This window comes from Bos javanicus, chromosome 3, assembly GCF_032452875.1.
Source record: "Bos javanicus breed banteng chromosome 3, ARS-OSU_banteng_1.0, whole genome shotgun sequence".
Classification (NCBI taxonomy): domain Eukaryota; kingdom Metazoa; phylum Chordata; class Mammalia; order Artiodactyla; family Bovidae; genus Bos; species Bos javanicus.
Genome location: NC_083870.1, coordinates 5,981,851 through 5,993,819, shown reverse-complemented (window position 1 = coordinate 5,993,819; position 11,969 = coordinate 5,981,851). Strand labels below are relative to the sequence as shown.

At 41.0% G+C, this 11,969-nt stretch overlaps 1 protein-coding gene and 1 long non-coding RNA gene across 3 annotated transcripts in view; one reads left to right on the top strand and one right to left on the bottom strand.

Moving 5' to 3' along the window:
• Positions 1–4,278: 4,278 nt before the first annotated feature.
• Positions 4,279–11,969, bottom strand: part of LOC133237661 (uncharacterized) — a 42,464-nt gene continuing 34,773 nt past the window's right edge. The window contains exon 2 of the long non-coding RNA XR_009733293.1: positions 4,279–4,405. This is a non-coding gene — a long non-coding RNA (uncharacterized LOC133237661). The remainder of the gene's footprint in view (positions 4,406–11,969) is intronic.
• Positions 10,474–11,969, top strand: part of NUF2 (NUF2 component of NDC80 kinetochore complex) — a 40,504-nt gene continuing 39,008 nt past the window's right edge. Inside the window, exon 1 of one of the 2 annotated variants that reach the window (XM_061399917.1) lies at positions 10,474–10,562. The gene's annotated coding sequence lies outside the window, so the exon portion shown is untranslated. Of the gene's footprint in view, positions 10,567–11,969 lie in introns of both variants that reach the window. The other variant, XM_061399928.1, reaches the window with a different exon arrangement.

Sequence of the window (11,969 nt, the reverse complement as noted above, 5' to 3'; positions counted from 1 at the left end):
ATAGCTGAATTCAATTTGGCTAGACAGGAAACAGAGGAAAGAGAACCCTAAATAGAAAAGGAACAAAATACACCAGGGTGGAAATAGGCTACTGAGGGCTGACGGTGATGGGAGCTGGGATTATGGTGAGGAGACCAGTCTGATGAGAACAGAGGGTATGCTTTAAAAGACTGTAAAAGACAGAAAAGACTCACAGACATAAGAGAACAGACTTGTGGTTGCCAAGGGGGAGGCCGGGTCCAAGAAGTGGGGGAGCGATGGAATGGAAGTTTGGAGTCAGCAGCTGCAAACTATTACATATGAATGGATGGACAACAAGGTCCCACTGCATAGCATAGAGACCAACGTCTTGGGATAACCCAAAGGAAAAGAGTATAAAAACGAAAGTGTATATATGAATGTGTATATATATATACACAAACACACATATATGTACAACTGAGTCATTTTGCTGTACAGTAGAAATTAACACATTATAAATTAACTACACTTAAATAAAACACATGTAGGGGAAGATTAAGTTGAACAAGAAAAGTGGACTGGATGATGTGAGAAACACACTAGTACTGGAATAATGAGTCTAAACACGAGCAGATAAAAGGACTTTGTAGTTTCTCACGGTGCTATTGTGATATAATAGAAAATTTGACTTTAGGCCCTGGCTCCTGGCCAGCGCCGCTAAAACTTTTGTAATTTGCCAACTGATAAAGGTGCTAGGAATATCTTTTGTTCTAATAATTGGTCTTTCACCCTAGTTCCTAACACGGAGCACCTAAACACCTTGGGTAATCCGAGCACCTTTTGTTCTGAGGCAATTTATGGTGAGCTCCTGGATAACTTCAGGATGAAGGCTGATCACCAGAAAGACCAAGCCATGATTAGAAGCTTGGAAACTTCAGCTGCAATCCCCATTCTTTGGAGGGGCCAGAGGCGAGAGGCTAGAGACTGAGTTAGTAATCAATCATGTCTGCAGAATGAAAGTATGGGGTTCAGAAAGCTTCTGGGTTGATGAACACATCCACGTGCCAGGGAGCACCCCAACTCAATGGAGATAGAAGCTCTTGTGCTTGGGGCCCTTCCAGACCTTGCCGTATGTACCTCACACCCAGCTACTCCTTTATATCCTTTATTATGTAACAAACCAGTAGACTTGTTTCCCCGAGTTCTGAGTCTTCCTAGCAAATTACTGAAACCTGAGGAGGGAACTGTGGTAACTCCAATTTATAGTCCATCAGTTAGAAGTACAGATGACAATGTGGGACTTGTAACTGGCCGCTGAAGCGGCAGCAGTCTTGTGAGAGAGAGCTCCCTGTTAACTTGTGGGCTTTGGCAGCATCGCCAAGTAGATAGTGTCAGAAACAACACTGGTTTTTGTGTGTGAGTATTGTAGGGAGGTGGTAAAGGCTGGTAAACCCAGGGACACAATCTGAGGAACACAAGAAGGAGTCTGTTACAAAATTAACACTGCCCCTATCAGTTATAAGGGTTTGAGATTAAGCAGTATAGTAGAGTAGCTAAAGATCGCTTCCACTTAGACTTAGCTTCCACTTAGTTAGACTGCATGGGTTCAAAGTTTGGCTCTTTTTCTAGATGTATGACTATAAACAAATTGTTTAAGTTTTCTTAAGTGACTGAAGTTTTTGGTTTTACATCTGAAAAATGGGAATGGAAAGTACTTCATGCAGTTCTGAGAATTAATGAGAAAATACATGGACCTAGCACCTAGAATACCTTCTATGAATGTGAACTAGTATTATTTAAATGCTGTATGCAAAAGGTATATAAATGGAAATTGTCTTAATGGGTTATCCTAGGACAACATTCAGATATCAATTTTGAATTTACCTGGTCAATTTGTTTATCAGTTGCCTGCTTAACAGTCAGTGAAAACTGAAGAGTAATTTTTTCAGATACTAATGGCGAAATTAGATACTCTTACCTGGTACTTATGTAGAAATGTTTTGATAAAACACACAGATACAGCCTCTTTTTGAGAGAAGTAAGATTAGGGGCTATGGAAAGAAGATGTTGAGAACTTAGAAGTGATTTCCTTCTAAGAGTTCATTAAATAAAGTCCATACTAGAAGATTTACTCTAGATAACAGAAGTCACTAGCATAAAAGAATCTATTGGAATGACAATGTGACACTAAAACTCTGACAAAAAAGCTAGTTATCTCCAGAGTTTTCTGATACTGTCATTATTGGTCCTATTTTTTTAACTTCCTTTTCCAAAATCTGTTATAAGCGATTAATTTTAACATAAGTGTTCACATTTCCTACCCCTCCTCCCCCAAGAATCTCTTAAACTTCCTTGAAATAACTGTTAGCACTACAGGATATTACAATACCAAAATAAGAAATACCCACAGTATAAGAATCGTACTTTAAAAAGTCACATTAGACAAATATTTTTATCAATATTCAATTTGTATGGGCTACTGATTTCTTAGGCTCTCTGCTGCTGCTACTAAGTTGTTTCAGTCGAGTCTGACTCTTTGAGACCCTATGGACCATAGTCCACCAGGCTCCTCTGTCCATGGGATTCTCTGGGCAAGAATACTGGAGTGGGTTGCCATGCCCTCCTCCAGGGGATCTTCCCAACCCAGGGATCAAACCAGCAACTCTTATGTCTCCTGCATTGGCAGGCCAGTTCTTTACCACCAGTGCCACCTGGGAAGCCCAAGGTTCTCTATGCTATGTTACAATAATACAGGTTTATGTGAAAGTTGAGGATAGGATACTAGGAAGTTAAAGTAGAATACACCAAATTTTTGCTTCCTTACATTCGGTTTAGAGTTCATCACAAATTAACAAAGAAAGGATTTCATTCAAAAAAATTTCATTTGAATCCAAAACAAAGATACTGTTTAAAGTAACTCAAATGTGTAGCCCAGTTCCCAAATCTACCAATAAAGATGGACACAGATGAGGAATGAAGTAGATTAACAGATTTGGAATGACTAAAAGGCAATACAAAAACAGACACCTACTTTGAATTCAATGCTATTTGTCTTAAGCCTGAACTCTAAATATGTATCTTAAAGCCAACAAAGTCAGAATCTAACTTTTCCACCTAGAACACTGTGTTCAGTGTTCATCACTCCGCTCTATTTACTTCTGTAAAAGAAAATGAAAACTTCTACTAAACTGTGTCAGGTCAACATTAATACAACAGCGCCACCCAGTGAATGTGCTGTGGAAACAAAAATGCTGCTAGAATTCACCTCTAAATATTAGTGCATCTGTAGTACACCTACAACCCCAACCTTAGATAAAACTACACACTAAAATGCCAATTCAAAAGACATAGAAGCATTATTACGTATTCATTCATAATTAACTACAGTTAAGATGTAAAAGGAACATTCCAACGCTTGTAAAGAAAGGGTTTTGCATGTTGGATACTACCTGTAATGTTAGCAAACAATAAATGTTAGCTGACAGGTCAAAGAGGCACGCTGCTTTCTCTCATATGAACTGTTAGGCAGATATAAAAGTACCATACTCCTTTGGCTTGGTAAGTTTTAACTATACCTCACAATACATAGTTTCAAAGATTTCCTGATGCCCTTAATATAAAGTATGTGCTGATAATTTCACTCTTTTAAAGACATAAATAAATATTATTTATATAAGTGAACTGAACAACAGCAACAATGATACGATCATCAAATTTGTAAACAAGTTGATAATGTGATGTGGTCAAAAAATGCTATTAACAGTATGACTTCATATAGCATTAATATTCTACTCTGTATCAGATCATAGGTGGAGTATTGTTTTCAGCTTAAAGTTCATACAAATTGAGCACTTCTTTTTCATCATTTTTATTTTTCATAGGAAATATAAGCAAATGAGCGAAAAAGCAAGAAGAACCAAAATACATACAATAAAATCTTTTGAGCCCCAGTATCCCTCCTCAGAGACTACTACTATTAATTTCTCCTGTTAGACGTACCATGTTTAAAAAGGAGTAGTTCAACAATGCCTGGGTGCCCTGTTTGTGCCAGACATGGTGTAAGGTGCTAGGGAATCAAGTCATTCAGAATCAGCCCTCGCTGCTTTGTGACAACCTGAAGGGGCGGGGTGGGGGTGGCGGTGGCATGGGGTGGAGGGAGGCCCAAGGAGGTGATATATATATAATTATGGCTGATTCAAGTTGTTGTACAGTAGAAACTAACAACATTGTAAAGCAATCTTCCTCCAATTGAAAAATAAGTTAAAAAAAAAAAAAAGAATCAGTCCTGTGTAGTAATGGAGACAGACACAAAACAGATCATTTCAACAAAATATAAACCTTTATTTTTTTAAAGTATACAAAGAATATGTCTGAGATTTCTCCCAATTGCATTGTATCTGTCATTTTCAGGTGTATCTCCCACAGGCATCTTGAGCTGCTGCTGCTAAGTCACTTTAGTCGTGTCCGACTCTGTGTGACCCCATACACGGCAGCCCACCAGGCTCCCCGTCCCTGGGATTCTTCAGGCAAGAACACTGGAGTGGGTTCAACGCATGAAAGTGAAAAGTGAAAAGTGAAGTCGTGTCCGATTCTTTGCGATCCCATGGACTGCAGCCTACCAGGCTCCTCCATCCATGGGATTTTCCAGGCAAGAGTACTGGAGTGGGGTGCCATTGCCTTCTCCGCATCTTGAGCTAGACACATCCAAAACTCAATCATCAGCCACCTCCCCCAATGAGTTCACCTCTACATTTCCTAAATCAAAAAACGGCATTTCATTTATCTAGGCTCAAGCCAGAAAACTCTCACTCAGCAGATATCTATCAAGCATCTACAATGTCTAAGGGCTTCCAGGCTGTGAACATATGATAGCAAATAGGGTCTTCACTAAAACTTGTTTGTGGAATTCTACCCTTTATTTCTCTCACCTCTGCCCTTCCAATTCAGTTGTCTAATCTTGCCAGTTCTACTTCCTGAATTCCTCTGGGTTTATATTTCCATCACACTGGCAATGCCCTAGTACAGGCTGCCATCTTCTCTTCCTTGAATCACCACAACGATGGCCTAACTGGTTTTCCTTCCATTAGTCTTGCCACTCAATTCCATTTTCTCACAGTTCCCAGAGTCATTACCTAAAATACAAACCTAATCATGTTGAAACCCTTCAAACTTACTATTATCTTTAGGAAGAAGGTCAAATGCCTTAATATTATCAGCAATACTTCTCATGATCTGGGCCTGTTTACTTCCCCTGCATCTAGAATCTCTGTTCCTGGACTATGCTCTCCTCTCATGTCTGGGCCTTTACAGTTATCTCTATCTTGCCCTCCAGCCTTTAATCTGGCTAATTCCTATCTATTCACAAGCATGGAACCATTCAGACTGAACTACATTTTTAAAATTCGAGTTTCCCTTCCCTATGAGAATATAAGCTTTGTCACGTCAATTATTAGATTGATTTTTACATGTACGTGTTCATTATTATATTTCCATATCTAGCTCAGTGTTTGGCACAAAATAAGAGGCTAAGTATTTTCTGGATAAATCAATCAACACTCAGAAAGTCAGAAGGAAAGTCAACTAGCTCAGTCTGTGGATTAGGGAAAGGCTTTTTAGAAGACATCTGAAAAATAAGTAAAGAAAGTAAGCGTTAGACAAAGAAAATCAAGACAGTCCAGACAGTGTCAATGATAGTATGAAAGTTCTGTAACTATAAAACAGTGTTATGAATGGGAAGTGGGTGTGATGGAAGATGATAGTGGAAACATAAACAGTGGTGAGATTACGGAGGTCCTAGGATACAGGCTATGGAGGTAGACTTTATCTTGTAGGTGATGGTGGTGGTGGCAGGGGCGGGGGAGGGTTGCAGACATTGAAACAGACCAGTAAAATGGTCAGATTTACATTTAAGACTGATCAGTCCGGCTGCTACTGAAAAGACAAATTGGGGGATGTAGGTGAGGGTTGGGGGCAACAGTGAGATAGATTGGTAGCTGAAATAAAAGGAAGGGATAAATTAGAATCTAAATGGCTCATGAGCCCTCCCAAATGGATCTATCTAGTAGGCAAATAAAAGTCTGAGTCTCAAGGAAGAAGTCAGGTATAGTAGTAGTTTTAGGATCCTTAAGCAAATAGCTTAAAACAATGAGCAAATATGGTACTCTGAAGGGGAATATTCATGCAAAAAAAGAGAAAAAAAAAATCAAGGTTTAAACTTACATTATTTAAAGGACAGGCAGAGAAAGAGCCCTTAAGAAGCATGAGATAAGGAGAACAAACAGGAGAGAAGCAAAGGGATTTAGGTTTCAAGAAGGGTCTGATCAAAGGTGTCAGAGGTAACAGAGGGTCTAGAAAGCGGCACTGATCAATAGCACAGGAGGAGTGGGTGCTATTCATTTTCCAAGATCAATAAGAGAGGCAGATAAATGTGGGGTGGACAGGAAGTTAAGATATGTTACTTGAATTTTCTCAGTTAACTAGGTACAAGGTTGTGGGAAACGTTTGTGGCCCCTAGGAAATCTCCATCCTCAAATGAGTGGGTCTTTGATGGCAAGGAGGGCATGAGACCCAGTCTTAGTATTTCACCTATTCCGACCACAGTAGACCAAGTCAATCAATTTTTCATCCTTATTAACCCACTAAAAAAAAGCAGAAACAATTTGGAAATCTTGTCACTTAAAAAGAGATTTAAAAACTTTTAACCAAAAGCACTAGCTACCGCAGGAACACCACCTGAGTTAAAGATGAAGTCCTAGCTGCAGGCTGCGATGGTCTCACTGAGCATCCCGTCTTGTCAGTCAAAGGTCTGCTCAGTCTTTACAGGTCTGTCATCTGGGATCTCAAGCGCAATCTATAATAGAAAAAGAACATGAATTAAAAAAGGAACTGGCATAAAAATGGCAGGCACATGTGAATGTGTGCTAAGTGCTTGAAAAATACCTTTTAGACAACTCTAGTCACCTTCTAATAAAAAAAGAAGTTGAAGCTGAGGAAGGAGGAGTAGCTATCACTGAAAGTTATAAGACTGGGAGCTGACAAATGATAAAGGAGTGTCAAGACCTGGAGTAAGCTGAAGCTGCAGACCAAGAATCTGCTGTATGTCACTTTGTGTTATTTCCTCCAAGGCGCTCAGCTGGAGATTTATGGGGCAGACTCAGCATTAAGGTCTTGACAGGCACTGGGGTCTGAGGCAAGGAAACACAGGGTCTCTGGATATTGATAAATCATGTGGTCTAGGCTGGGAAGGGCGGTAATGGCAGGAGGGTTGAGAGGGAAAATGAAATATAAGAGCAGATATGGACCATGTGAGGGTACACAGGTGCAGGGGAAAAAGATGTTGCAGCCATAAAGAGTAACGGAATCTAATTTTCTGCTGTAGTTAATGTCTTTATGAATGATGACAAAACTCCAGACAGTCTAGGTTGGGATTTCTGTATTTCTGATGTTCTGCCTTCTACTCCACAATGACCAGTAACAGACAACTAAATGTTGAAGAGTTAGATCTACCCTTATAATCAAGACAACCTGAATAAATACCTATTAGTTTTTTCTTAACTTTAATTCTAATAAACTATCAATCTGCCATATCTACAGTAAAATTATCCTTCAAAGACACAATTATTATCCTATAAATACCGTCATTCTGCTCCTCTTTCACCTCATTTTTCTCTCTCCATATTGTTCATTCTATTTTTGGTTTACAAATAGGTCACTTTTCCTTGTCTGGACTCTTAACAATGGTTGAACACTTAACATTTGCAGGATATTTTACTAAGACAGTGTATAAATAATAATAGTCAAAATAACTGGTAACATTAATACTTATTCTGCCAAATACTTCATACATGAATAAATCTATCTAATCTTCATGACACCCTATAAAACAGATATTATAGCTATTTTAAAGATGCAGAAACCAGTTTAGTTAGGTTAAACAAGCTGCCTGAGTCCACATAGCTGGTAAGCAGTATAATGAGGGATTTAAAGCCAGCTTCTTCTGACTCAAGAGCTAAGCTGTCTATATTCTGCTATCTATATTACTGCTGTCTATATTCCTTTTCTCTGTTTCTAAGAAGATATGGCCTAGTGGAGTCACATGCATTCACAAGTAATCAGCTTGATTTGGTAAGTGCCAATGAGAAAGATCTCTTTTTTCCAGACTCTCAATGTTTTTAAAAAATCTATTTCCTAACTAACTTTTGAGTTTTATTAGATTCAGACTTTTGAGAATTACATCAGTAAATGGACATAGAAAGGGGAAAAGAAAGCCCTAAACTACTGAATATGAAATGGACTTTTACTTCAAATTAGCATAAATTTCTGTATTAATAGGTAGAGCCTCTACTCCCCCATACAACAAAGTACCAGAATTTGTGTCTATTGTCAATACAATCTTTCCAGCATTATTTTTCACTTGATTCAGTGCAGACGTCCCAACCAGTACATCACCCTCACTAATTAATACTGTACCCTGCAATAAGATGCAAGTTCTATTACATCTTCCAGTGTCCCAATACATAATGAAACTAAATGGTTGTCCCCCACTCTCCCGGACAACTAGGCCGTCCTATCGTCCCATCTTCTGCTGCAAGGCCTTGATTTGTGACTAGGTATGAGGTGCCTGCCCCTCGTTCAGGCATCAACTAAAGAATCCAACTCACTCAGGTGCATGTGTGTTCAGGGAACAGATGGAAGGCATTGGCAGTGTCTGGCTTTTGTGGCAGCATGAAAGAAGGGAGGCAGAAGACCAGGATTCTATCCACATGGGAGTAGGAACTAGCAACCCACTCCATTATTCTTGCCTGGAAAATCCCATGGACAGAGGATCCTGGTGGGCTATAGTCCATAGGGTCACAAAGAGTTGGACACAACTGAAGTGACTTAGCATGCATGCACGAACTTCTGCACATAGCTTTCGGTGGCATAATTTCCCCGAATTAATCCCTAAGTTGATGATGGTATCTATTAGTCCCTTTTCCCTTTTTAATGAATCCTAAAAGAGATATTGTGGATCACAAAAAACTGTGGAAAATTCTTTAAGAGATGGGAATACCAGACCACCTTATCTGCCTCCTGAGAAATCTGTATGCAAGTCAGGAAGCAACAGTTAGAACGGGACATGGAACAGACTGGTTCCAAATTGGGAAAGAAATACATTAAGGCTGTATACTGTCACCCTGTTTATTTAACTTATATGCAGAGTACATCATGTGAAATGCAGAGCTGGATGAAGCACAAGCTGGAATCAGGATTGCCGGGAGAAATATCATTAATCTTAGATATGCAGACAACACCACCCTTATGGCAGAAAGTGAAGAGGAACTAAAAAGCCTCTTGATGAAAGTGAAAGAGGAGAGAGTGAAAAGCTGGCTTAAAACTCAACATTAAAAAAACGAAGATCATGGCATCCGGCCCCATCACTTCATGGCAAATAGATGGGGAAACAATGGAAACAGTGACAGACTTTTTACTTTTGGAGGCTCCAAAATCACTGGAGATGGTGACTGCAGCCATGAAATTAAAAGAAACTTGTTCCTTGGAAGAAAAGCTATGACCAACCTAGACAATATATTAAAACGCAGAGACATTACTTTTCTGACAAAGGTCTGTCTAATAAAGCTAAGGTTTTTCCAGTAGTCAGTTGGATATGAGAGTTGGACTATAAAGAAAGCTGAGCGCCGAAGAATTGATGCTTTCTAACTGTGGTGTTGGAGAAGACTCTTGAGAGTCCCTTGGACTGCAAGGAGATCCAACCAGTCCATCCTAAAGGAGATCAGTCCTGGGTGTTCATTGGAAGGACTGATGCTGAAGCTGAAACTCCAATACTTTGGCCACCTGAGGCGAAGAGACTGACTCGTTGCAAAAGACCCTGATGCTGGGAAAGACTGAAGGCCGAAGAGGACGACAGAGGGTGGGACGGTTGGATGGCATCACCGACTCAATGGACATGAGTTTCAGCAAGCTCGGGGAGTTAGTGATGGACAGGGAAGCCTGGCGTGCTGCAGTCCATGGGGTCGCAAAGAGACATGACTGAGCGACTGAACTGAAAAGAGATAATACCTGTAAGCATCCAGCACAGAACCCGGGGGCTCTGTTCAAAAAACATCAGCATTATTACCACTCTGAGTCTCTATGACTTACTTTGCCCCATTGACAGCCCCACGTGCTCCTTTATTTGTTACCCGGAGCTTAGCTTAAGTCTCCAGAAACCCTCTATTCACTTTCACTCTTCATCTCTAAAGCCAAACACATCCACTGACCTCGGGAATTCCGCGGCAACGCCGGGTTACTTCCCCAAACCGCGGCTCTGCCACTTCCTGCAGAATCCAATTCCGACTGGACGTCAACTCCGCGAAAAAAATAGTTCCGCCTACAGCCCAGCGTTCTCTCTCGCAACTCCAGCGCCAAACCGTTCTAAGCATATTGAGCCCAGCCGGTACCCAGCGCGGTCGGAGCGCAGGAAGTGGGCGTGGCGGAACGGGGAGGGACTTCCAGGAGGAGGCGGCTGGTTTGAAAATTGACAACGGTCGATGTTTGCTGACTTTTGATTTCGCGTGTAGCTGCTCCACGGACTCGCCGCCGTCCTGCGGGCGGCTGCTGCGGTAGGTGAGAGCAAAGAGACACGCGTGGACGGAGTCCGGGAGACACTGTGTGCTCTCTCGCTCTGGAGCCACGGGCCTGACAGTGTTTTCGTTACACGCGTCGCTGGGGAGGAGGCTGCAGAAGCCCGCCTTTGGGTGGTGCGGGTGAGCGCATAGGTCGTTTGGGTACATTTTAGTCCCCAAAACAATCTGAACTCATTTCCTACGAAACGACTGTCTGCCGTCTGGTACAGCAAAGATTACTCGAGAAGAAACTTGAGGTCCAGCTGGTCAATTGAAGGTTGTATTTCTATATTTTTAACCGATTTATTTAGAAGATAATGGGGTTCCAGATGCTGTCATAAATCTCCGTTACTCAAACATCGCTTAACCAAAGTCGAAATCAAAAATCGAAAGGCTAAAATATCATGTTGTTTTTGTTGTTCAGTCGCCAGGTCGTGTTGTTTGCGATCCACTGGACCAAGCTGTGGTGTGATATTAGAAATATCATGCTTAATCCAAAAGTCAGAGGAAGAGGGCGGTGTATATATAACGCTTTGCGTGCATGGCACGATCATTTTTCCCTGAATAACTTCCGAAAACTTAATTTTTTGAGGTTGGGACTCTTTTCTCTTTGTTTAGCAGCGGTTCCCTGGGGTTTTGATTTCCACGATCTAGTTTATTTTAGAAAAATGAACCTACTGTGCGCTGGTTGTGGTGTTGCAGATAATGGGACACCGAGAGGTGATTAGCAGTAAATGGCCTGCTACTTTACATAATAGGTCATTTGTATATTTTATCTCGGAGAGGCAGTGGCACCCCACTCCAGTACTCTTGCCTGGAAAATCCCATGGATGGAGGAGCCTGGAAGGCTGCAGTCCATGGGGTTGCTGAGGGTCGGACATGACTGAGCGACTTCACTTTTCACTTTCATGCATTGGAGAGGGAAATGGCAACCCACTCCAGTGTTCTTGCCTGGAGAATCCCAGGGACTGGGGAGCCTGGTGGGCTGCCGTCTACGGGGACGCACAGAGTCGGACACGACTGAAGTGACTTAGCATACTTTATCTCACCAGAGAGCTCAAACTGGATTGGAAGGCTTCTCCACCTGTCTTTTTCTCTCCCTCTCCTCTCTGTTCCATTCTCCCTCCTTCTCTCCACACACTCGTGAATAAATTGGAACTGAAATTGTACTATCAAAGAAAGAAGTTAGATAGGAGAGGTGGTTTCAAAGGGAAACATTGGAAGTTTGGGAAATGTCCTGGAGGAGACTAACTTGTAACAGAAAATTGATTAGGTTATTAAATTGTGGAAGTTTTTAAAAGCCAAGCAGAAACATTTGAATTTGATGTGATGGGTAGGGCAAGTAATTATTTTTGTAAAGATGTTACTTGATGCATTTGTTGTTCTATGCAGATTAACCTGATA